The sequence below is a fragment of the Papio anubis genome, chromosome 2, assembly GCF_008728515.1.
Source record: "Papio anubis isolate 15944 chromosome 2, Panubis1.0, whole genome shotgun sequence".
Classification (NCBI taxonomy): Eukaryota; Metazoa; Chordata; class Mammalia; order Primates; family Cercopithecidae; genus Papio; species Papio anubis.
This window is the reverse complement of record NC_044977.1, coordinates 117,002,938-117,027,055: the sequence shown is the minus strand read 5'-3', so window position 1 is coordinate 117,027,055 and position 24,118 is coordinate 117,002,938. Positions and strand designations below refer to the sequence as shown.

At 35.1% G+C, this 24,118-nt stretch overlaps 1 protein-coding gene across 15 annotated transcripts in view; it reads left to right on the top strand.

Moving 5' to 3' along the window:
• The window catches only part of NLGN1 (neuroligin 1), a 901,503-nt gene that overhangs the window by 532,356 nt on the left and 345,029 nt on the right, over positions 1-24,118 (top strand). The gene's annotated exons all lie outside the window — the stretch shown is intronic.

Here is a 24,118-nt window from a genome sequence, read left to right as displayed (position 1 = left end):
ATAGCTGCCACAGTTCTTTTGGCATAAGCCATCTGAAATTAGAAAATATTAATTTATGTATAAAGGTAACGGGGTGGTGGATAAGGATGGGATTTATTGGAAGATACTCAAAGAATCACAAGAAGTCCTAAACAAACAAACTCTGAGACAGGCAACAGAAAGGCTCAGAAAACCTTCAGAGAAAATAGGAGGGGCCTCAGTGGAGTGTGAAAAATGTTATCTTGAGAGTCATTAAGTAATTGAATGGGAAAAATAAGTATCAATATGAAAGAGATAAGAAAGCAGACAAACAAATTAACTATTCAGAAGGCCACCTCCAGTGAAGCACTAGAAGTTCAGAGAGTAGCAGGAGAGAGGAGGTAGAAAAGTAATGATTAGAAAGCCTCATTGTGGAGAGAAGGACTGAATCCCACCACTAGATCTTTGAAAGGTAAATATGAGCCTCCACTAGTGGGAGACTTTTCAATAAGCCCCATATCAGTTAAGGCCAGAACTTCAAAGAATCTGTGGATTAAGGGAGTTTGATGAGTACAGATGGGGATTCTAGAGTGTAATAAAATGTTAGAAAAATGACCAGAGGGTCATTTTAATTGGTTGACAATTAAAGACAGCAGGTATCTGAGACAGTTTATCTAGCTTGCCACAAATGGCAAGTGCTTCAGATCCGTGGTGCTTGGGAAGACCCCAAGGATTTTGAGAGGAGTCAGATTTGACATAGTTCTTCCTTCTGGTATTTTCTATTTCCTCTTTCAGAAACATATGATGAAATGATAATGACTATCAGATAAATCAACAGAGCTTTCTTCTGATATTTTATTTACTTTCCCCTGATTTAGATACAAATCCCATTAGGCAGTGACTAGGTTATTTCTTTGTTCTGAATAATATCAAGCAAATTCTCAATGTACTTCATAAATGTTAATCTCACATGTATCTCTCAACCTGAAAGGTTCAGTTTGGTTTGGATAAATTTTTCTTAAGATATTTGTCAGATCACACTTCTTTTTATTAATATATATTATAAGTGAATAAGGATCTTTTATTAAATAATAATATAATAAAGAACTATTCCTCTCATTGAAGGAGAAATGTTTAACACCTAAATAATGCATAATGCTATTCTTAGTATTAGGAGATGTGCAAAGGACACTGCATTGCTTTGCAAAACTGTATAATATCATTAGAGAAAAACCATATGTGCAATAAAATAACTATATGTAAATGAATAACTTCAAATAACATCTGACAATTTTCCAGAATCTTTAAAAAATGTGGGATGTTTTGCATTCTGTGGCAGATAAAAAAACACTAATATCTAAGTTATAATAATAATCATACTGTACTATTATAGTGTACAATACTACATAGTGTTAATATTAGTATTAGTATTAATATACTAATATGATTTAATAATAAACCATTATGTTATATAATAATATAATAATTGATATCTAACTTATTTCACTTTGTTGTTTTATGAAGAGGTTGCAAGAAAAAGTGAATAGTGATGCAAATAGTAAAAATTTGCATTTGAATTATAAGCAAATATTTTATTGACTGCATGCAAACCACAGATTACATTAATATTATGATAAAACTCAAATGGTGACTTTTTGTATGGAGGATAAGAATTGTTACTTTGGGTAACTATCCACTTATCACTGGGCTTCTTAGCTTTCTGGCCTTTTCTCAAAACTGAAGTCAAATTTCACATTTTATCTTCCCCTGAACGTTTACACCCTGAAAAACCAGATTCTGTAAATAAGAAGCAGTTTCTTTGTTGTTTTCTTTTATGAGCATTCTCAAAGTATTTTCTCAGAAAACCTCGTAATGAATCCATCTTTATCACAAAATTAGCCTTTAGGTAAGAATTAAATCTCAAGGCAAGTTGGGGCCATACCTTTGTCACTCACATGTCACTATTTAAATATTTGATGAGGCTGATTTAAAAACCAATAATATCTCTTTAAAGACATAAGATATTATGTATGCCTGTGGCAAATTTCTTAATAAAAGAGTCTCTATCCTAGTATTCTGTTTCAAAATTTTATTGCAACTTTGTGAGGTAGGTATTTTTATTTCCATTATACAGATGAGGAAAGTAAGGCTTAATGATTACATTGTCTGTCCCAGACCACTCCATTATTTGCAAGCAAAGCTGCTTTTTCAGACTAATCATTGCTCTTAAATTCTGTGCTATGTTCCCATCTTCTGGGAGTTCTGGAGTTTTTCTCTTCGTTATTATTCCCACTGCCTTAGTTCAGGCCCTCATCATTTTGCATCAAATCCAACCTAGTTTTTTAGCAAGCAAAGCCTATCACAATCTTGCCCATGTCAGTTAATTTACAGTTAAACTATCTGGGGGTTGTAAAGGTTAAGGGACCTGCCTAAGGTCATACAGCTAAAAATATCAGAGATGAAGTTTAGCTGCAGCTTCGTGAATGAAAGGTACAATTCTTGGTTAAAATCTTGTAATGAGAATTAATAGTTAAAGTCTAATCTAAAACTTTCCTTTTATGTAGTCCAGCATGAAAATATGGATTTTTTTTTACCTGCCCTGCATGTCAGTAGATACTAGTTTTATTGGAGCCCAAGATAAACAAAAAATCCAATAATAACACTCTTCCACAAAGTTGGCCAATTCTAGAATCTTGAAGTTCAAAGTGGCAGGTTTCATTTGTCATGAGAATATAGTCTAAACACACACACACAAACACTCTCTGTCTCTCTCTCTCTCTTACTGTTAAATTGATTCAGACCATTAAAAATCCATTAAAACCAGAAACTAGATTTTGGATAGACTAACTAGTGTGTTTTGGTTTTATTTTGTATGTATGTATTTTTGAATATTTTAAACCAATTGTTAGTGAAAGAAACAATGTTTAGCAACCAGTGATTAAAAATCACTAGAATTTGTAAACTAAGAGAAAATATTGAATTATATCACGAGGCAAGTTGATAGCTAATACAGATTTTGAGACGCTAAGACCTACTAATCCCCTTGGACAGTGTGAAGCCTACAGCAAAAGGTGTTCTGAGCAAGTTAAAAGTTCTGAAGCATATTTTCAAGGATAATACCTCATGGAGAATATTGAATTAGTTACCAAAACTTTTCATAGGCATGGATTCTGTTGTGCAAAGTTATCATTTTTTTATAAAGACCTTTGGATTTCCACATTAAGTATTTTTTTTTTCATGGATCTTATGTAAAGGTTCTCACAAAATTGACTTAAAATAAGTAGTTGGTTTCTGTATTGTTTATATGTTTCAAACATTTATTCTAGTTTTGTAGTTTATAAATTCAGTCTCTACGTCTGCTTTCTCCTTAAGGGCACCATTTTTCATCTTAAGCATGGCCATGTAGATGCCTACCTCCTATACTTCCTCATAAGTACCATGCATATTATGTTTATTACTGTGTGTTTAATTTGCATTGTTCCAGATCCCTACACCACGGGTTTAGAAATTTCAGGTCAGTAAACACTATAAGAAGTATTTATCTCATTTATTCTAGCATTATAAGGGCAATTACATCTAAGCAGTGTGACACCACTGTGAATTTGCTTGGATGGCTAGGATTACAATGGCAGATGGCAACCCTTGGACGTTATAACTGCAGTTTACTGTAGCATTTTCGCAAGTTTTTACATTAAAATTCTCAACTGAAAGGGTGACACAAGATTAAAGATAGGACCTTCAGAATGAAATAACTTGCATAAGCATTCATTAATTACTGTATTGATTCTATCATTTTTTAGGTCCTCAAGGTATATGTCTTATTTAGTTGTAATACACTGTTATAACATGATAACCTGAAAAGGCAGACTTCCTGGCATCAGTTTTTCACTTGAAAATTGGTGCTTTTGCTTCAGCTTTCATCATTATGTGCTAGGCAGTAAGTATATTTAAAAATTAGAAAATTTTGAATTGACAATGGTTTTATTGTATCTGTATTGGATTAATATTTTTATTTTCACTATTTAGAAATGCAAGAAAATAATCAGGTTTCTTCCCTAACTAAAGTAGCATGTAAAGACCATGTAAAATGAAACTCATTTGAACACAGGGACATATGTATACACAGAAACACAATGAAAGTTTTCTAAATTAACTAAAATTTCAAATTATGGAAATTTTCCTTCTTCCTTCTTCCATCTTTCCTTCCTTCTTCCATCCCCCTCAGCTTCCTCTGATCCCAACCTATAGGTCTCAGACCATTCGGTGAGCAACCAGACCAAAAAGATTTTTAGAAATGTGACCAAAATTAGGATTCACTGACTCTGAGTAAGAACATGAGCTATTAATTATGTGTACATAAACTTCAGCTAATGAACTCTGTGATGATATTAGCTTCATAGGTACTTTTTTTTCTTAATTACAAACTGGATTTCAGATTACTGAGCTTATGAAATAATTCACCCATCAATGAGAGGTGTTGAGATAAATACAAATAGAGTGAAGATTATAGTTCAGAGAACAAATTAATACACTTCATGAATGTTACTAGTGGCTCAAATTGGGAGATGAGATTTATCATTGAGTTCAGAAAATGATGATACTTCAAACAACAGGTATAACTTGATCAAATTTTTATATTGCAAGTTATTTATTACTACTGAGAATTAAAAATCTGAACTCTGTGAATTTTTAAAATTAATTACAATGGAAAAAATTAGACAGGACTTGTATGCAAGAGAAAACATATAATCTGCAGCTTATCGATGCCGTATCCCTTAGTAAGCGATTGTTACAGATAAATTACTAATAGCTACTAATCACTTGACAAGTGATTTTATTCATATCATCTGTAACATCTTTGCATTATATCTCTAAAATGTTGGGGTTTTGTCAAAATGTGATTAACGCAAAATAAGATAGTAGAAGGAAATGTCTTTCATCAAAAAATGCAAGGCAATTTCTCTGGTCAATTATTTAAGAAGATATACATTAGTGTTTACATTTTCAACATTAACCCTAGATGCTCCATTAATATTTCAAAATTTAAAATGTAATATTTGTAAATGTGACCCAATAATGTAGTTGTTCTGATGTTAAAAAAATCCATCTGGGTTTATATTAAGTACATAAAAAACTTGTAACGATAAACATAAATAGGCCATTATGTTACCGAATTCTTATTGAGCACCTATTAATTGTCAAACACTGGGAATATAAAGATGATTAAAAGAGGGTGCTTTTCTTCAAGGAGCTCACTTTCTAGCAGGGAAAACAGAAATTGCATCATATTTTGTGTATGGTTGAGTAGTCACTAATGCTATTCACAAGAACTGCAGTTCTCCTCTTTTCAGGCTCGGAGTAGAATTATACTTCCCAGTGCCTCAAAGTTAGGTATGGCCATTCGAATTGTTTTAGATGATAAAATGTGAGGAAGTGACCCTCCAGAGCAGAAAATGTAAGAGCCAGAGCATGACTCAACGTGTTTCTTTTTCCCCTTACTCTTGATGCTGAGTACTGCAGCACTTATTTGCCATGGAAACATGGTCTTGGTGGCTGAGTTACTAGAATGAGCAGAGGCCTTTTCGTGATCTCCAGTGAACATGCATAATGACCAATAAATGTATGTTTGTTGTGTTAAACCACTGAGATTTTGGAGTTCTTTGCTACTGCAGTGTGACTTAGCCCTTGCTGACATATACTGCTAGCACTTACAAAATGTCAAGGAGGTACAAAGGAAAAATTTGTGAGCATACTGCTCAAGCTTGTAATAGATAGGATCAAATGAGTAATTAATCATTAATTTGGCTTCTCTAATGCTATAGCTTGACAAGAAGACTAGAATAAACACCCTCCAGATTAGAGGAAGCCCTTAGCGCACCCTCTTTTCTACTCTGCTTCTTATCTGATCAGCTTCTACAGAATGAAGTACTGAGAACAGGCATCAACTCAGCGGCTCCCAGCATCAGTGATTTATGACAGACGTCCTTAGTGGCAAGAGCAGGATTTAGGGATGGTGATCTATAACCCACACAACATTCTACAACCTAACTGAATCAGAGATATAATTTGGGGTGAAATAAGTAAATCAATGTTTTCCAAACCGAACTTGTCAACACAATGACCAGAGGAACCTATTTTAAAAAATTGAAAAAATATTTTAAAGTATTACTGAACACATGAGAAAAAATGCAAGCCATAGCAAAAGGTTACACAATGTAAAGCATACATCTCTTTCTTTACCTAGACTGTAAGACTTACTCCAAAAATCAGTTAATGTACATAGTTTTTGCATGCTTCCAGAAATATGTAATGTGTATGTATATATGTATAGCCCTAAAATGTCAGCTAGAAATGTTTATCTAACAGAGTTCTCCTGAAAAGAGCTCAACTGTGCTGGACTCAACCAGCAACATTGATTTTCCATGTTCTTATCCCTTCAACTGAAAAGAATCAAGTTAAATCTGTAGGGAATGAAAACTAAACAGCTCTTTACATGAAGGTCCATGTCCTATTGCATTTATCTCGTGGGTTAAAATCATTCATTGATCGCTAATCACCTGTGGTTGTTTACACACAACAGGTTCCCTGGACAACACAAAACCACAAGGAGGATTATATATACCACAGGAAACAATCAATAAAAAAGGCACATAACGATCTTCCTGAGAGGAAATTGAAAGATTTTCCCTTTGTGACAGTCTGTATATGTGTGATAGGATTGTCAAAACAGACAGAAGGGTTTCCAGCTGGCAGGAAAATGTTTTTAACATTTGGTTTTCATATCCACTTTTCTTGTCTCACTATAATAATATTAAAAATGAAAAAAACATTTCAAAATTTCTTTTAATAGAGAATTCAATGCTTGTTTTGCTTTTCTCCCCAAATAATAATGAAACATGCCTTTTGTCTCCTTTGGAATATTACTGGGTTTTGTTTTTGTTTTTGTTTTGCCTCACTAATGCCTAAAATATCTAATCAAGAGTCCATTTTTGTTATCCAAAAGAAGTTGAACGACATTAGTTTAGGATTCTTAAAATCGATTTAATGCACTTTTAATTCAAAAATGATTAGTCAGTCTTTTTTTTTTTGAGGCGGAGTCTTGCTCTGTCGCCAGGCTGGAGTGCAGTGGCGGATCTCAGCTCGCTGCAAGCTCCGCCTCCCGGGATTCCGCCCTTCTCCTCAGCCTCCCGAGTAGCTGGGACTACAGGCATCCGCCACCTCGCCCGGCTAGTTTTTGTATTTTGTAGCGAAGTAGATACGGGGGTTTCACCGTGTTAGCCAGGATGGTCTCGATCTCCTGACCTCGTGATCCGCCCGTCTCGGCCTCCCAAAGTGCTGGGATTACAGGCTTGAGCCACCGCGCCCGGCCACGATTAGTCAGTCTTAAACAGAAAGGACATTTTGTATAATCCACTAAAAATATTGAAAGTTATGTTTCAGGCACTGGACTAAAAACAGAAACTAAAACCTTCAATGAAATTAAAACTATTCTTTATAAATTTTACACTCAAATAGTTATATCTTTTTGTTTGTTTGTTTGTGTTTTTGAAACGGAGTCTCGCTCTTGTTGCCCAGGCTGGAGTGCAGTGGTGCGATCTCTGCTCACTGCAACCTCCGGCTCACAGGTTCAAGCGATTATCCTGCCTCAGCCTCCCGAGTTGCTGGGATTTCAAGCATGCACCACCATGCCCAGCTAATTTTTGTATTTTTTAGTAGAGGCAGGGTTTCTCCATGTTGGTTAGGCTGGTCTCGAACCCCTGACCTCAGTTGATCTGCCTGCCTCGGCCTCCCAAAGTGCTGGGATTACAGGCGTGAGCCACCATGCCCGGCCTCGAATAGTTATATCTTCTAGGTTCCTGGTCTACAGTGTATACCTAGTTCTCATTTGAGGAAATAATGGAAGTCATTAACTCAATCAATACCAGTTTATCTTTCCGCATTTTGTTTCAAAACGTTTAATATTTATATAAAACTACAGATTTGTATGTGTCATTCAGAAAAACTGTCCTGAAAAAATTCAATTTAGAAATAGATCTTTCCCTCCAAGTGCCAAAAACAAGCATGAAGGAGTCTGACCCGTCTGAGAACGTTTGCACATAGGGGGACAGAATGTCAAAATTTCCTTGAGATCTTCCAATAATCATATCCTGTTATTTCCTCATTTCATAAATTTGCCTTACTATTTCTCCCCCAGTGATATTTGATAGTTTTATATTTCTCATAAGTAGTTTAAGATGACTGAATATCTATGTGCCTTTGTCTATGACGTATTCTTAGAACTAGCCAACTGCTTATTGTTATAAATTTCATACTAGTAAATACTTTTATTATATTTTATAAATACTAACTATGCATTGCTTAATGGTCACCATTTACTTTCCCCACTTCTGAAACTTCATGATTCTTACCCCATTTTCCATAATTATAGAAAGAAAAGTTTTCAATGTTACACTTGGTACAGTTTTATAAAGAGGCTTTTGTGTAGCTTTCATACATTAATTATGAAGAGAAAACAGGTGAGAGTTCTCTAACTGTGTAAATGTGTAAATACTTTGAGAGTGAATGTCAATATCTACATGCCAGATAGTTTTTGCTTGCTGCTCCAATTATCCCAAGATCATAGTACAGAATCATAATTTGCTCTTCAAACCATTCAGGCCTTCCAGAACACCGCCTGAAATTAAATCTTCTGCTTGTGCATGGCTTATAAAAATTGAATGGCAGTTCATTTTCACAACACATGACAAACATAAAGGAAATTATGAATTAATTTTAAACCTTGCTTAGCGGAGTCTTATCAAATTGATGGCACCCTTTGTCTTACTGAAGTCAGGCATCAGAGCTGATATGCTTAATTAGAATCAGGCATCACCAAATGTTTTAGAGTGACTGTTCAGATCATCTTGTTGGACCCCCGGCCTTCCAATGGTTGGAGGCCTAAACAAGGCAATCGACTCAAAAGGTTGACTGGATTTGACTTTCATTTCCATGCATTACATTAACCACCTCAAAACACATTATTGTGCTGGATGTTCAAATAAACAAAAACGAAAGATTTTGAGAGCTTATTTAGATAGATGGATGGAGACAGATAGATAATAGATCAATTAAAATATGTATATATATAGTATATATATAAATACTATACATTTGTAGAAAAACTGTGCTATAGGAAACAAACTAAAGTTACAACTAACTGTCCTTCTGCAATTATTCAGGAACTAACTATGCATTTGATGAATTACTTAGATTTTAGCCTTTCCCATTTTGGCCATTTCCCTATTCATCACATGCCATCATGAGCTTCTAGTTAACACCAAACCATGAATACATGTCTATTATCCATCTTAAAAACATATTGTTTATGAACAAGTGACATCCACAGATGCTATGGAGCACTGGCTGTTTACTCCTAGCTACGATGCTGACACTGAGAGATGTCCACTATTGATGTTCCCTCTTTATTTACTACTAAGTGTGTTCTTGTGTTTGGAATATTTTTCCAGGAAAACATCATGGTCAGGAATATTGGCTGTTGGGGGGGATATATATGTGTGTGTATGTGTGTGTATGTATGTGTATGTGTATATATATATAAAAAATATGTGTATATATATATACACACACACACACAGAGACGCATATATACATACATAGTGAAGCACTGCCTGTATTTTTGTCATCTTATAATGATTGTTGTACTGTTTGAGAACCAAGCAGTATCTGTGGTAGGTCAGGTTTAGGTCACATCTACTTAGTTAATTTATAAAAGTAACTTCGGAAAAGCACCCCATTCTAATAGTGTTGGCTTGAAGCAGGATCATAAGTGTAAACCTGCAGTGTATCATTTAGTGAAGACTGACCGAGTAGCCATTACAGGATGAAAATCAGGTACCTCAGACTAGTTCAGATCATTATTACATGGTTCAGATTTTACCAGCATATCCTGAGCTCAGAATAGCGCCAACAAGAGTTGAAAATGTGGCATCAACTTCATAGTTCAAGGTTGAGTTTCAACATTTTCTTTTCGCTTTGGAGGAAAAAAAACAGTTTTTATTCCTTAAGCGCAAAATGCAACCAAAAAAGAACAAAATACAGTCAAAAGATGTGTGCAACTTTCTGATGCCTGTGAGAACAAAGTTGTATTTGTTATCCCTTTTTTCATAGTTAATGACAGCCTCAAATATTACCTTCCATGACTGACTAAATCTTCCACTGAAATAATAATATTTATGAAAACCAGGGAAGTGAAAGATACAGACCCGTAAGTTAATGGTAAAACTACATTTTCACATATTACTTTAATTAAACATACAATTTATTCACTCATTATTCTCTTTTTGGACCGACAGTGTAACATATTGGTAGACCTAAAAGTAATGAAGGACAGATCAGATGTGGTGGTTCACACCTGTAATCCCAGCACTTTGCGAGGCTGAGATAGGTGTATTGCTTGAGACTAGGAGTCTGAGACCCTCCTGAGAAACATGGCAAAACCCCATCTTTACAAAAAATACAAAAAATTAGTTGGGCATGGTGGCGCATGCGTGTGATCCCAGCTACTCAGGGGGCTGAAGTTGGAGGGCCATCTGAGCCCCGGGAGGTAGAGGCTGTAGTGAACTGTAATGGCACCACTGTACTCCAGTCTGGGGGACAGAAGACCCTGTCTCAAAAAAAAAAAAAAAAAAAAAAATGAAAGAAATAAAAATATATTTTTCCTTTGTGAGCATTTAATATTAATTACTTTTTAAATGGGTCATTATAAATTTATCTAATTATTGCAACTCCAACACTGTCCTTTTGGGGGCAAGTATTCTTTCTTTGGATTTCAGAACCAAACAGCTCTTAAGGCTTCAGTTCTGCCCCTACAACTCTCATCTGGAAAACAAGCGAGCTCAGGAAAGCACCTAAGTCTATAACTCAACTTCAATGAAAGCACATTCAGAATGAATTATGTTTGAGCTGTTTCCTCTTTGTTAGGTAATGGCGAGTCTGCTCCCCTTGAATTGGGTAACATATCGTGTCATCTATTTTGTTAGAGTGCTCTAAGACTTGATAATGAATCAATGATTGAAGCTTTTGGAGGAATTCGGCTTCTTGGTTTGTGGGAGGACGGGTAGGTCTGTGCTTTTGTGTTATACAGGCAGATTTTCTTCTCTGCCATTTTATTTTGCACATCTCTTAGCATTATTGCTAAACGTGAGAACAGCATTTAGGAAGCCTAACAAAGCTTCCCAAGTGTGAAGCTGTGACATTTTGTTATTCTAGAACCACTTCAGAAAGCAACGTCTTATTTCTACTTAACATTTAATGTTTTGCAGCTGCTAAAGAATTATTTACAAAGTAGTAAAACAGAGAAAAAACAATCCTTTCCCAACATCATTAGTAATAAATATGTTTGCTTATATTTTCTAAAGAAGTCACAAGAAATGCAGATAATGAGCGACTATTTGACAGACATGTACAAATGTGCCAGCCAATATTAGACAAAGAAAAATACAAAACACTGAACTCAAACATTGTATAATGTTTTATAAATGTCATTTTAAGTGTCCAGTTAATAGTATGGGTGTGTGTGTGTGTGTATGTGTGTGTGTGTGTGTGTGTGTTTTGTCCCTATGCAAGGAGGATTAGAAACCTTCCAGAAAGGAAGCATTGTATCACCTTCCTCCTTTTTATAATATAATGTATGCTCGTATTTTATTTTACGGTAATTCCCAATTGAGCCTATTTAAAATGAATCACAAATGAACATGTGGAGAAAAATGCCATATTAAAAAAGGAGAGAAATTGAATTTCTCTCTGAAGCTTTGTTTATATAGGCAACGTGAAGTCAATAGAAACCATCTCTGCAGCATTTACTTGGTGCTCTATGTTAGAACTGAAGAGAGAAACTGGGAGGCGCAACCTTCTCTGGCCCTGGAAAAGTTCACTGGATGAAATGTTACCAGTCAATTATCCCTCTCCTAAACCTAGGACGTTTGCTCTCAAGGGTATAGTCTGACTGGCAAGGCTAAGAAGGAATGGAGATATGATTCGAGCTAGAAAAAAGGATGATTCCAATCAAGTCTCTTAATAACTTTTCCTATCATCAACTCAGGTTCAACTGGAAAGTGTGAAACTCCTCTCTAAGGCTGTCTTTTACTTTTTCCCATCACGCCCGGCTTTTTGAATACATCTTTGCTCCTTTCTAGTCTGAAAATTTAATGCTGGCTATGTTAACTGTGTAATTTGTAGACTGTTAGCTCCTTGAAGGAAATGGTCATACCAAATTCACATGGGGTGTAGAGAGTTGGTATTCAGTGATCATGATTTGTATAAATGGATGTGTAATAAAGAAGAGTTTTAACCAAAAATTTTATTTGTTCTGTCTGGCTAGGATTCTTTGGGTAACTTTATATTTGACAAACTTTGATGGTGAAGAGAAAATGAGATGGAGGCCACTTACTGAATAATTTGGACCCTTAAGCCCCCTTTACCTGGACTTAAATGGAAATTTGATTGGATTGCTTTCATCCAATCTGGGCTTCATTTGATCTGATTTGAAAGTCAATAACACGGTTTGATAGAAGGACTTTAATCTATGCCTCATCTGCTTGATTTCAAAAGTCTTTGGAAAATTGGAAAAAGGTGGGTGTTTTCCATCATGCCTGGGCTCCCTTTAGAGGGGGTGGTGGGAACAGGAACCAAAAACTCTGCTCTCTGGTGATGTTGGTTACATCTGTGCAGCTATCAGTGTTTCCTCCTACACCTCTATCCTAACAAATACATTTTTTGATGTGGGTGTAAACCTAATTTTCCTGTGCATAATGCTAGTGCCTCTGGAGTGTGCAGAGCTGGCTGGAATGTGCTCTAAGTGGTTTGGGAATAAAGGCTTTTCTTGTCATTATTTGCAGTCTGTAGTATTCAGCTGCCAACCCATGCCATATTATTTGTGTGATGCTTGGTGACAGTCTGTGTTGAGTTTTAGCTATGATTTTTGACATAATTTAATGAGCTGGAATGCCATTTTCCGCTGTAAGAAATACGCACATATTTTCAATGCCAGTGAAAAGTTGTTTATTTTATACATATATTATTTTTCTGAAACCAGAATGTCTACTCTTAACAAATATTAACATTATATGTTCAGTATGTAAAATGTACTTTTTTTTCCCCACGCGCTTTTATGAGAGGTTTAGTCGTCAGCATAATTGAAGGAAGAAAATGTACCTACTTGGTTGCACAAGGTTTGCTTCTTTCCTACTCTTCCTAATTAGCTTTTAACAAGCTGTCAATCCTCCACTCTATATGTTGCATTTGTAAAGAAACGACAAGGATGAGTTGCAAACTCCCTGTGAAAACAGACTGTGCTTCTTAAGGCAGGTATATCCAGGCTGTCAGGGTAGGTCTTAGCCCTACAACTTTGAGTCAAATACAATATGATTTTTGCCTGGTGCCATAAACTGATGTTGAGCACATATTTATGTGTCTGTGCCATCTGCCCTTTTCCTTAGAGATGTCATCAGCTTTTTCCACATAGACTCACTTTAACACAACAGGAAAAGGCCCACCTAATATTTTCCGTTTTGTTAAATTAGAATTTAGAAATGCAAATTATTTTTTTTCTAATAAAAGAAGTAATACATGTTCAATGTGAAGGATGTAAGTAATTCACAAAATTTTACCCAATAAACCAAAATCACCTCTTAATCAATCATGCAGAGATGACCAGCTTAATATTTTAATGCATTTCTTTGGGCATTTATATAATCATTTGTGTTTGGTTGTGTGTGTGTGTGTGTGTGTGTGTACAGATATTTGTTGTTTTCTTCATAGGAAGGTTGCATTTTACATATTATTTTCAGAGCATGTATTTTTATTTACCAATAGTTTATGAACATTTCCTTTGTCAATAGTATTGTTTACAGCACTATTTTTAATACCACTCTAGCATAAGGCAATAAAATAATTTACTTAATCCTCTATTAATGGATGTTTAGGTTATTTTTCAGTTTTTGCTATTCATAAATTATCTCTGTGCAGTTCACGTTATGTATTTAGTATAGATTCCTACCCATGATGTTATTGGATCAAACGCTATGTACATGTTGGATCTAACGCTATGTACATGTTGGATCTTTTATAGCAATCGCAAATTGACCTACCAAAAGATTAACTAATCTTGTACTTCCACCAGCAAAGAATGAAAGTTTCTTCCTATGCACTGTCCTCTACTCAATGGGTCTCTCATTATCTTTAATCACTGCCAATATGTCCATTGAAATATGGAATCTTGTTTCTTTAATTTACACCGGCAAGAACAAATGCTTATCATATGTTTAATGGTCACTTCATTCAAACAAGAAAATGCAACTTCAGAAGCATCATAGTATCATGTTTAAGTGAGGGCTCTAGGGCATCAGAAAACCTGGTCCTCCACAACACTTCACCCAATTCATGTGGACTGGGAATTGTCTTTACTTGTCTATATAATGTAATCGGTAATGGAAATGAAATCACAGATTGTTATGATTAACTATCTAACAGTTGTTAGGTTTTTTGTTTTGTTTTTGTTTTTGTTTTTGAGACAGGGTTTTGCTCTTGTCACCCAGGCCGGAGTGCAGTGGCATGATCGCAGCTCACGGAAACCTCTGCCTCCCGGGTTCAAGCAATTCTCCTGCCTCAGCCCCCCGAGTAGCTGGGATTACAGGCGTGCACTACTACACCTGGCTAATTTTGTATTTTTAGTAGAGACAGGGTTTCTCCATGTTGGTCAGGCTGGTCTGGAACTCCTGACCTCTGGTGATCTGCCCGCTTCAGCCTCCCAAAGTGCTGGGAATACAGTTGTGAGCCACCACACCTGGCTCAGTTGTTAGGATTAATCAAGTCTTAACATACAATAGTGATAAGAAAAATAATAATGGCCTGAACATCTCCATAGTACTTACTGTATTCCAGGCACTGTCCTTAGCCCTTTGTATATTTTAACTCTTTTACTGTATTATGAAGCTATATATAAAGCTCTTAGCACAATGCTTGTCAGGTAGTAAACTCTCAATACATGTTAACTGTTATATTTTAAATAATTAAACTTTTCTGATAACATGTGCTGCCAAAAGTGCACATGGATTAATTTTATGGATGAAAATTAATTTTATCAAAACATCTTCAAATCATCAACATTAAATTCCTTTAAAATATACAATACAGGCATTGAGTACCATGAACATTCACTTAGAATTTATTTTTAGCTTAATGTAAGATGAAATTATAAGATGTTTAAAAATAGGTTTTTAAGTAATATAATGATTATTGAACTATCAAATGCCAATATCCCTCTTAGCCATACTTGAAATATACAAATTAAGTATAGAGTTAAGTAAATATCTAATCAATTGGAGTAATAGAGGGACTTTATTTGATAATCAAAAAATGAATGATTTCTTCATCTCACTGAGTGGTAGTATGGTTGTACCTGCTGCTATATGAGGTCAAGCAACTGAATGGTAAAATAGCTAACCATGTTCATTTGCTTCTTCATGACCTGACATTTGGCTTCAAGTGAGGTGAGTCTCTGTTTCCTAAGGTTAGCATCAACACACAGGATTCTATGATACAATGTTATAGCACAGAGGTGTAGGTATGAACACATATTTTATTGTTAGAAAACCTATCTTCAAACCACAGGTTTCCTTTTTAGAGTTGGTTGACACTGGGAATGTTAGTTAAATTCTCCAAATTTTAATTTCTTTATTTATATAATGGAGTATTTACCTCAGAGGCTAATGTGAGAATTAAATGAAATAAGAAATGTCAAGCACATAGCACAGGGCCAAGAACATGTAACTAAGCTGTTAGCTGTTGATTTTATCATTACAGTAGAGACAATGCCAGATTATTCAACACGTGTTTTATTGATGTGTAAGACCTGACTTTGAAGCATCTGCAGGACAAAATAGTTGAGACGGCCAGAAGACACATAGGTTTTTTAGTCTGAAACTCAGAGGAAAGACCAGAGTTTGAGAAATAATTTGTCCTCTGTAGAAGGGTGAGTAAATGGACAGGGATAGAAGTTTTAGGAGAAAGATTGCCCCTGAAAAGGTGAGAGACAATAGAGTCTAGGACAAAGGAAGAGGACACATTCCATAAACAGGGAGAAGGACATCTATGCCATAGTAACAGAAAGATAGACCGAGATGGGTACAGATAGATGCACGAATATTTACATGTTTGTCTCAAACTGTTCTGAAACTCCAGTACCTGTGCTTATGAGTGTTAAACATTAATGCTTTCCTGCCTGGTTATTCCTAAAGTTTTATTTTTGAATGATTCCATGATTGGACATTATACTTGATTATGATAAACTCAGATTTTGTGGCAACCCAGACAGACTTTAGATGAAATAAAGAGAACTGGGGAAATTCATAATAATATATTTTAAAGAATTTTTTTAACAAGCAGAAGATACAATTTAGTAAATTTTAAAAAATAATGTTTTATATCTCCAAAAAAGTTTGCCCTATATGCAGACACCTCTCTTCGCTCCATTTTTTTTTTTAAAACTATGGTCAACCTATGTAAAAATATATTAACTCATAAATTGAAACAGCTAAACAAGATAATCAGTATAAATGAGAATTTAGATAAAAAGCTCGCAGCACAGTCTTTCTGAACACACAGTTCTCTTTATATAAAAATAGCATGTTTTAGATGCCTTTTACTATACTTGCAAATCTCAAGGTGTAAATATATTTTTCTGAATATATTCCTTAATAGTTCAATAATTGGTTGCAAAAAGGGGCTTTATGTGTGATTCAGCCTTTAGTCATTTTTCTCTTCTAGCAGAAGTGATATATTTAAGAAAGAGAAAACTTCTTAATCTACAGAGTGGAAAAGAGCAAAACTGTAAATAAGACATAATTAGAAAGATGTATCTTCTTATATGATTTGGGGCATTTTTAAAGTTCTTCCTCTGCTTATTTATATTTTCAGAAAAATTCCCCTAATAGCCAATGCATAAATGTCAATTTATAGACTCTGGGGTAAAAGAGGCATCTGGATTGTGCTTTTGAGACCTTGTCTTTACTACTTTCAGACTGAATGTGATGAATTGTTAAATAATCTTCAGCTGGTAAAACCAAGTCTTAAAAAATGAAGACATCCTATAAACATTCAGTTTGAAAATACTAAAAAATATCTGTATAATATTATGTCAGAAAGTGAAGCATGACATTGTCATAATTCTAAAATGAAAATTTAATAGAACTAGAATTTATACAAATTTATTACAGTGAGTTTACCAGCGTTGCTAGAGTTTAAGATGTCAGAGGAGGAAATCATTATGTCTGGCATTGCTGGATCAATTACCTTTGTGGCCTCTAATAAATTTCATCTTCTGATTTTGATGGATGTTTAACCATCTGCTCTGGAGAGATTTCCATTTATATACCTGGAAAATGCTTCAACTGAGTACTTATTAACTATTAGCAACTGAAAGACAGATATAGTTCTGTGGTTACTGTGACATAGACAAACATTGGGACCACATGATCACTTTATAATGAGATTTAGTATCCTTTTGTAGTTAACAAAAATAAAAAATTTGGTAAAATTATTGTTTTTCTTTACTATCTATAAATGCTTCAAAGAGTAGTTAATGGAGTAATGTATACTAAAACGTTTAACTATTGAACAAATGGAACTGTTGGTAAACACCTTGGAATTTTGTTTCTGTGAATGTAAAACTTTAATTCAGCCAAGTTTGTTTTAGCTCACATATAAATATTATGTAAGCATTTGCTGACATAAAAATATATTTACTGGGAACTATAACATTTGTTTTCACATTTACAAAAATATGGTATCAGAATACTTATGTGTATGCTGGAACTTTAGTCTTATCATTAGGTTGGTGCAAAAGTCATTGCAGTTTTGCCATTACTTTCAATGGCAAGCACTGAACTAACAAATACATATGTTTATATGCAAAGGAGAGTTTAAGAAAATATACTGATGTTCAAACTTATTCTAAAAAGGTCCTAAACAATACAAAATAAATATGTTATTTATTTTATTTATTTATTTATTTGAGATGGAGTCTTGCTCTGTCGCCCAGGCTAGAGTGCAGTGGCGTGATCTTGGCTCACTACAACCTCCGTCTCCCGAGTTCAAGTGATTCTCCGGCTCAGCCTCTCGAATAGGTGAGACTACAGGAGTGAGCCACTATGCCTGGCTAATTTTAGTATTTTTAGCAGAGATTCTCCGGCTCAGCCTCTCGAGTAGGTGGGACTACAGGAGTGAGCCACTATGCCTGGCTAATTTTAGTTTTTTTAGCAGAGATGGGGTTTCACCATGTTGGCCAGGGTGGTCTCCAACTCCTGACCTTAGATGATCCACCCGTCTCGGCTTCCAAAAGTGCTGGGATTACAGGCCTGAGCCACCATGCCTGGCCTGTTATTAATTATACAAATAGAGTTTCAGCACAATTCTTTGTCTACCTGACTGGAAAAAAATGAAAATGGAGAAAATTTTCTTTGGAAAATTATATGGTAGTCTTTCAATTTGTTAAAATTTGTCTAATAGATGTATATGTCATCTGATAAAATCAGACTCTGGTTAAGACTTGTGTTCAACCTTTTTAGCAATTTTGATTAGTATATTAATAATTCTGAAGCCACAACATCGTCTACCTTATGTCTTCTTTTTCCTATTAGATGTAACCTTTCTAAGAGCAGGTATCATTTTTTTTTTTTTTTCTTTGTTTTGAGATGTAGTCTTGCCTTGTCACCCAGGCTGGAGTGCAGTGGTACGATCTTGGCTCACCACAACCTCCGCCTCCCAGGTTCAAGTGATTCTCCTGCCTCAGCCTCCTGATAGCTGGGATTTCAGGCACACATCACCATTCCTGGCTATGTTTTGCATTTTTAGTAGAGATGGAGTTTCACCATGTTGATCAGGCTGGTCTCGAACTCCTGACCTCGTGATCTGCCTTCCTCGGCCTCCCAAAGTGCTGGGATTACTGCCATGAGCCACCGCACTGGGCCAAGACCAGGTATCATTCTTATCTCTGTATCCTATATCATATATCTTAGTATCCTCCAAATAGTAAAATCGACATTTCGTGTTATATATCCCATACCATTCTTGCAAATTTTAATGTGTGCCTTGCATTTTCACATAATTTTATTATGGCTTAATGTTAAACCATTTTGGTTAGATTTTTCACAGCATAACTTACACGTAGTGCAATAAAAGTACGTGTCTGTGAACAAAGGCATACTGTTGAGAACATTTAATATTGCACCTGATATTATAGCCAGCATTATTTCCCTTTCTTTTCATAAGGACACTATTTTTATGTGAGGGGTGGGACGCAGGTAGGAAAAACACTGTTCCATTTATCAGTCTGTGTACTTCCAGCATAGCAAACTTCCTCCAGGTCTGTAGATGGGCATGTGGCATGGGTCTGTTCAGTCAGTCCAGCCAATCCCAGAAAGATAGGTTTAAAGGTGGGCACATTTCCCAGTAAGAGGCAACAAGCCTGGAATCCCAGACTTCACTCTCTCCAGAGTCACTGAGATGAAGAATGTGTGCCTGGAGCTGCTAGCAGACATGTTGCCCTCCAGAAGAGAGCTGTTGCCTAAGAATGTACACAAGAGGTGAGGCAAGGAATAGTCTTTGTGACATTTTTTTATTCCTGAATCTTGTCACGTTTTAATCTAGTGCTATCCTGGATTTTTCAGTTATAGAAGCTAACAAATGGCCTTATTTTTCCTTAAGCTTGCTTGAATTGTATTTATAACCCTTGCAACTTCATCTACAAAGCAAGGGACTGGAATAGATAGCTGTTGCAAGATTTCCCTTTCAGAAATCAGTCTATATGTATAACAGCATGAACTTAATTACAGAGATCCCGTGTGTTTATTATATCAAGATAAACTGAAAATGTTTATTATTTTCCTTCATTTCATTTTTTTGTCTTACTACTAGTTTTTTTAAGTGGTTAAAATTTACTTTATTTTGAGACAGAGTTTTTGCTCTTGTCACCCAGGGTGGAGTACAATGGTGTGATCTCAGCCACTGCAACCTCCACCTCCCAAGTTCAAGTGATTTTCCTGCCTCAGCCTCCTGAGTAGCTGGGATTACAGGCGCACACCACCACACTGGGCTAATTTTTGTATCTTTAGTAGAGACGAGGTTTCACCCTGCTGGCCAGGCTGGTCTCGAACTCCTGACCTCAAGTGATCTACCCACCTTGGCCTCCCAAAGTGCTGAGATTACAGGTGTGAGCCACCGTGCTCGGCCCTAAAATTTACTTTTAACCTCTATATCTTTCCATGATTACTCTGCTGTTTATCAGCATTCAGAGAGGCTTAGAATTATCTATTAAAAAATTACTAATAAAAGGCAACTTATTGTATTTAAACATATAAGTGACTGTCAGAGAAAACAATTCACATTTATAAAACAGGTTATAATACCTGGTCCTCTTACCTGATGCTTACCAAATCTTGTTATCATTACCTAAGTTGTTTTTCAAAAAGATGAATTTTGTGTAAACAAAAAATAATACTTATTGATTTTCTTGCAGAAAAAACTTCATGAAAAAGAAAAAAAGTTATTGTTATGTTTCTGAATTAAGCTCTGTTCAATTTTAGAGCTGCTTGTTATCCAATTGGGCACTAAACTAAGGTGAACATTTATCTTGATTAATGGTAGACAGTCCTGGACTGCCTGGGACCATTTTATTTATTTATTTATTTACTTACTTACTTATTTACTTATGTATTTATTGAGACCAGAGTCTCACTTTGTCACCCAGGCTAGAGTATAGTAGCACTATCATGGCTCGCTGCAGCCTCAACCTCCTGGGCTTAAGTGATCCTCCCACCTCAGCTTCCCAAGTAGCTGAGACTATAGGCATGCACCACCATGTCTGGCTAATATTTTATAGATAAAAGTTCTCCATATGTTGTCCAGGCTGGTCTTGAACTCCTGGACTCAAGCTATCCTCCCACATTGGCCTCCCAGGTGCTGGGGTTACAGGCTTGAGCCACTGTACCTGACTCATCTCTATTTATATCTGCTTTCCTGATGTAATTGCTAATGGTCCCCCATTTTGCTATCAAAAGTATTCCAGTTATGAGAAAAATTATGTGTTCATCCCAGGTATGGCCACCAAAGATGTTCTAAAGTTAAATGATAAAGGAAAATGATATAGTGATGAACTTGTAGCACTTTGAAAATAAATGAGGTGTCTGACAGACATTTTACAACTACCAATGGTAAATAGGGAAAGAATTTGTAAAATCAATAAAAATGCAAAATATTATCATCATCAGGCTACTGTAACTTATTGACAAGAAAAAATGAAACAAATGCATATGCTTATTGCTGAATTTAGCTGCACCACTAACCCTCAATGAACTATTCTTCAGAAATAGCAATCAAGCCTGACCCAGGGATAGCACATGGCTTCTGTATATCTATGCATTCTATAGGAAAACTCAATGCCAGGTGAAGCACAGGTGCAATCATCTACATCAGTAGTCACCACTAAGAAAATCTTTCTAAATTTTAAATCTTGAGGGAAGTGTAAAAGCTTATTATTGTTATTATCATTATCGTTGAAGTGCATAGAAGTGTAACTGCTGTCACAGGGAAACCTGCATTTGAAATTTGTAGGAAATTTGCTTTGCAAGATAAATTTCAGTTCTAGCTTCCTGAATAAACTGTTCAGTTGAAGTGGAATCAGCATTTCACAATGTCTGCCAACCATTTCAAATGTCACTTCTTGAGTTGCTTCTTCCCACGTCCCACTTTCTTCGTGTATGTTCTTTCAGTAGAACCAATGTACTTCTGAGGCAATAAGAGAAATAATCACTGATTAGGTAGAACTGACTATTGCTCATATGGTCACTAAACTAAGGTTCAGACACAGAGGACAAACTGAAACCAAGGTTGCTCTTTCCAGACTCTCCTTTTTAGTTTATTTCCATCATTTTATGTAGAGTATCCTAAATAGCAACATAAACATACATATATATGCACACATACAGGGATAGTGGGCTAACTCACAAATACGAGAATTAGTCATTGAATCTGGAAATAATACTGAGTACTTGTAAAATCCATAAAAATCTCCATTAGGTATGAAAAGGTAGTAGAGAGGGAATTGGCAATTATTTTCAGTCTAGGGCCAGGTAGTAAAAGTTTTAGGCTCTACGGATCATATGATTTTGGCTACAACTATTTGACTCCACCATTGTGGCACAAAAGCAGCCACAGACAAAACACTAACAAACGAGTGTGGCTGTGTTTCCATAAAAACCTTTATTCATGAACACAGAAATGTGATATTCATAGAATTATCATGTCATGAAATAAAATGGTTTTTTTGAAATGTTTCAACCACTTAAAATATAAAAATCATTCATCCTTAGCTCATAGGCCATGGAAAAATAAGTCAATGGGCAAAATTTGGTATGTGAACCATCTTTTGCTGATGCTGCTCATAGAGCATTAATACTGTTCTCTCTCAGGGAGAAAAATATAAAGAATTGTGTGTGGCATTTAGCAAAGGTTCCCAAATATACTTTAAGATACATGTAATGTTGTTAAAATGAGGTGCCACATTTTTCCCCTTAGAAAATACAGATTATTACAGTGCTAGGAAAGTGCTATGAAAACAACAGTTTCTAATTTTACATACAGAGTCCATGATAAATACACCTCCAGAACAATGCTTTGTTATACAGAGATAATGATGTCATTTTCATGTATAGCCAGCTTCCTTGCCAATCAAATAATACTATAGATAGGTGTGACATTATGTTCAGGCATTATCAGTTTTGACTGATAGGTTGGAATATGGAATATAAACAAGAAACTGGAGAATAATTGCTTGACCTAAACTTCAGATAAAAATTGTTGAAGAAGACTAATATTACTAACATGAATGTATTAGAAATTATCTAAAAATTGTTTCTTCTGTAACTGTCAAGATGTAATCTAATGATGAGAGAACGAACCTTGGAAATTTCTATTATTATTTAATTTATTGTTTAGTCAAATGGGTCATTTTAAATAGATCACTATTACAAATATAAGTATTTTTGGTACAATTAGAGGTCATTCAGAATACATAAGAATAAATATAGTTTAACATATGAAAGAATAAATTATAATCTGATACCAATTATTAGCAAAAAATATAATTAATGTTATATTCCTACTAGTGGAATAAATATTTTAAAATACAAAACTTCATACAATAAGCTTTCGTAGAGCTTATATAGATCTTCAAAGATGTTAATATTAAAGTATCCAAATTTGATAAGGCAGAGTTTAAATGTTTCATTTCATCATGTGGTTTGTCCAAGCCTGTCATTTTAAAATAAATAAATCAAGCAGAGAGATGCAAAGGGACTTATTTAAGGTTACACAGCAAATTAGCAGTGAATCAAGACAAGAATACAGCCTTTTTCCATTACAATATTCTATGACCAAAGGAAGCAAGAGAAATCTAGCTTGTGATCTGAGGAAATAAGAATGTTTGAAATTGACCAAAAGGGTTTTCTTTATTGTTGTAATCTCCTTCCTCCTCTTTCCCTTCCTCTTCCTCCTTGTTCCCTTATCTCTTCTTCCTTCATAAGCTAGTTAAATGTTATTCTGGGAAAAAATAAATATGATTTGAGTTATTGCTAACATGAAAAATAAAATTTTATGTGTTCTCAATTTAATTATATTTTATGAAACATTAACTCTGACATGATGGTGCTATGAACTGTATGGTTGAATATTTCTGATGTACTAAATGCACTTAAAATTGTGGCTTTTATGTATGGATATGATAGTTTTCTTTAAAGAGTTGTCAGTGTAAACATTCTAAATAGAACAAAGCATAATGATACCAGTCATGATTGAAACATTTTATTGATAAATAACATTAAATATAATCTTCCTACTCATGATTCCTAAGAAAGATTAGTAAAATCCTACATAGTAAACAGCTCACAGACTTCTATGGAGTTGGGAAAATTTATTTTTCCCACTGATCAGAACATAAGGAGGTTTTTCTTTTCTTCAGAGAACTCACAGTTTCCTACTGAGTTGGATTTTTTTTTAAATGAGTTAATAATATGGTGAACATTATAAAATGGTGATTTTAGGCATGTAT